The 3,006-nt window shown below is 54.4% G+C and overlaps 1 long non-coding RNA gene across 3 annotated transcripts; it reads left to right on the top strand.

The window, feature by feature from the left end:
- Positions 1-553: 553 nt before the first annotated feature.
- LOC138837665 (uncharacterized) lies at positions 554-2,531 on the top strand. Of its 3 annotated transcripts, none has more exons than XR_011375392.1 (3): positions 554-1,358; positions 1,720-1,802; positions 1,989-2,531. It is a non-coding gene; the product is annotated as an uncharacterized lncRNA (long non-coding RNA). The 3 variants fall into 3 exon arrangements; XR_011375394.1 differs by lacking the exon at positions 554-1,358 and adding an exon at positions 1,414-1,504; XR_011375393.1 differs by lacking the exon at positions 554-1,358 and having other exon boundaries at positions 1,621-1,802.
- The last annotated feature ends 475 nt before the right edge of the window (positions 2,532-3,006 follow it).

Raw genomic sequence — 3,006 nt, 5'->3', positions numbered from 1 at the left:
AGAATGGTGATGGTTGCACGGATGGTATGCTTTTAGAAAATAAGCTTTGAGCTGGGCGCCGGTGGCTCACGCCTGTCATCCTAGCTACTCAGGAGGCTGAGATCTGAGGATCGAGGTTCAAAGCCAGCCCGGGCAGGAAAGTCTGTGAGACTCTCGTCTTCAATAAACCACCAGAAAAAGCCAGAAGTGGCGCTGTGGCTCAAGGGGTAGAGCGCTCGCCTCGAGCTGAAGAGCTGAGGGACAGCACCCAGGCCCAGAGTTCAAGCCCCACAACTGACAAAAAAAGAAGAAAAGAAAATAAACGTTTAAAAGAGACGCCACGGGACAGCATGCCGTTCTCGCTGTGATTACCAGCCAGCACGCTGGCTCCACGCCGGCCCTGCGGCCTGGCCGCAGACCCGGACGGGACTCCCAGCCTCACCGGCAGTGTGGCAAACGGCCTTGTGAGTTAAATGATCATACCACGTGGCTCTGAGATCAGGATTGTGTGTGTGTGTGTGTGTGTGTGTGTGTGTGTGTGTGCGTTGCGTCTCCTTCCAAGGAGGGGAAATTTTTCTTGAGATCTGGGGTGAGACATCGCCTATTCTTATCCCCAAAGCAGTTGGTAGGTCGAGCTGCAGCAGGGCTTAGGCCTCCACTCCAGCCCCTCAGTGAATGAGAATGTGGGAAAGGGGGGCCGTCCCAGCCCCGAGCCGGCAGTGCCGCTGTTGTGGTCTCCAACCGCCCAGTCCTTCTCCACGCAAGCCTCGAGTGGACTGCTGTTTTACACGCTGCTGTTGGCGCTTAACAATGTGTGAAAGACACGTTCCAGATCGAGGCAGCTCCTCGGCCTGGCTCAGCCGGCCAGCTCGGACCCACGGCGTCCCGGCCTGGGGGACAAAGAGAGAGCACTTGGAATTAAGCCCTTCCCAGTGCGGCCGACATCAGGCTCCATGAACCCAATTCTGCCCCCTCCAACATCAATCGGAGCTGGGAAAACCCACAGCTGTAAAGAGAGAGGCAGCTGGCCCAGCCCAGCCGTGGGCCGGGGGGCGGGGGGGTGTAGACTCACTCCTCCAGTTCTACCTGTTGGGTGACCTAGCTTTTTATCATTATCATTATCATTATTTTCCTACCCTAGAAGTTCATGAGCCTGTGGCTGTGGGAGGAGCTGGTGGTTGCTTGACTGGATCTCTGCCAGTCCAGAAGAAAGAAAAAGCCCTTCTGTGCTGGCCCTCATCTCTTGGGGGCCGAGCCCAGAGATAAACACGGTTTCCTTCCTCGCTGTGTGTCCCGGAGTCCAGCTCCCAGGCGGTGGCTGAATGCTGTGATTCATGGGAACCGGCTTGTCTCCTGGGGAGCTGGGGATGGCCTCAGAGGTCTGTGGGAGGGGAGGGGGCGGGTCCCTGCAGGGAGGGGTGCGGTTCTTATACTTCCAGGATGACCGTCGGAAAGATCTGGAAGTTGCAGACAATGTGTCAGAATACAGCTACGTGCGTGCGTGGTCTGGCCTGACCTGCTTCCAGTGCGTTGGGCGTGCGGGTCTCCTGGGATCTGGGAACATGGACTCGTTCGGGGAGAGGCGGCCATGGGGAGGGGGGAGGAGGGCAGGGACGCTGTAGGATAGCCGAAATGAGCCCGATGCATTGATAACAGGCAGCCTAGCAGTCTGCATGCGATCCTGGGGCCCGAGGAGGCTCAGGGCTCCGGTGACCCCTCCTTCCCCGCCTGTCACCCTAGAACTCAAAACCGTGCCCATGCCTCTAACGCTGGTCCTGCCAGCAGCCTGAGTGGAGTCGGCATCCCGGCTCAGCTGATCCACGGTGACTGACCCATCCCTCCCCCGGCCTCCCTCCCCGGCCTCCCTCCCCCAGCCTCCCCTGTCCTCCCTCCCTCCCCTCCGTCCTCAGCCTCTCCTGACATAGGGCCAGGGCAGGTCTGTGGGACCTGGTGCAGTCCACGCACATCAGTTCCTTCCTGTTTTAATTCTTTGCCGCTGACGTTCACAGGCACACAGTTGAATCCAAGTTCACGGCCCCAAGCATGCGGGAGACGTCTCCTCAGATTATGGATGACCCACGGTCCAGATTGTGATTGCTTATGCTTCGTTACAAATGGGACAAAATACCTCCTTCACTGTGATCGTAGAGCCTCGGAAAGCCTCGATTATGGTTTCACAGAAAGCTGTTGACATCAGACCGCATTCAGCTGCTGTAGAAACTATATGAAGAAATTCGGAGGCTTTCTTCACCCTGTAGTAGTTCAGTCCTTGGCAGTACGTACGTGAGTTAATTTGCATAACTTTTCAAAATCCATAAGTCACAAGCAAACTATCAGATTGCCTCTGTATTCCCCATCATACTTCGAGTTCTAGTTGGGTTCCTTGCTTCACCGAAACTTTTTTTATTAGGCCAGATGCCCAGCTGTGTTTAACCTGCACTTACACATTAAATCCTAGGGCTAATGGTTAATATAGTCTTTTTAGAGATGTCCTTGAAGGTAGCATGTCACATCTAAGGATAATGAGTCAATTAAAGCCATTTTAATTATGAGCCATCATGGTTTTTCATTATGAATGACCGTCTTTGTGTGAATTTAAAAGGGGTTGCGCTCTGCCTTTGGCCAGCATGTCCGGTACAGAGAGGGGTGAGCAGGGTTCCGGCCGAGCCCGGGACATGACCTGACCAGCATGCACAGCGCCCAGGAACAGGACCTAACATGCAACCTAGTTTACAGAGTCGCGAGTCTTGGCTGTGTTCTAACTGACCCGTACACCCAGAAACGGATATTCAGACTAGATAATTATCACGAGTTTTCTCAAAATAAGAAAGGGAGTGGGAAGGGAATAAGAATAGCATGTTAGCCAAATTCATGAGTTCTATTTGAACTGACAAGAAATTGGATTAAAAAAATATTAATGAAGCTTTAAAAAAATCAAGCTGTGCGGGCATGCACACAGCTCCCGTGAGGGAAGGCCGGTCCTCCAGGTGGCGCTGTCCGCAGGGGACGGCGGCCAGGGCTGACCCA

The sequence above is a fragment of the Dipodomys merriami genome, unplaced genomic scaffold (genome assembly GCF_024711535.1).
Source record: "Dipodomys merriami isolate MVZ:Mamm:240054 unplaced genomic scaffold, mDipMer1.0.p SCAF_273, whole genome shotgun sequence".
NCBI lineage: Eukaryota > Metazoa > Chordata > Mammalia > Rodentia > Heteromyidae > Dipodomys > Dipodomys merriami.
The sequence above is the reverse complement of the archived record's forward strand: the minus strand, read 5'-3'. Positions and strand labels throughout refer to the sequence as shown.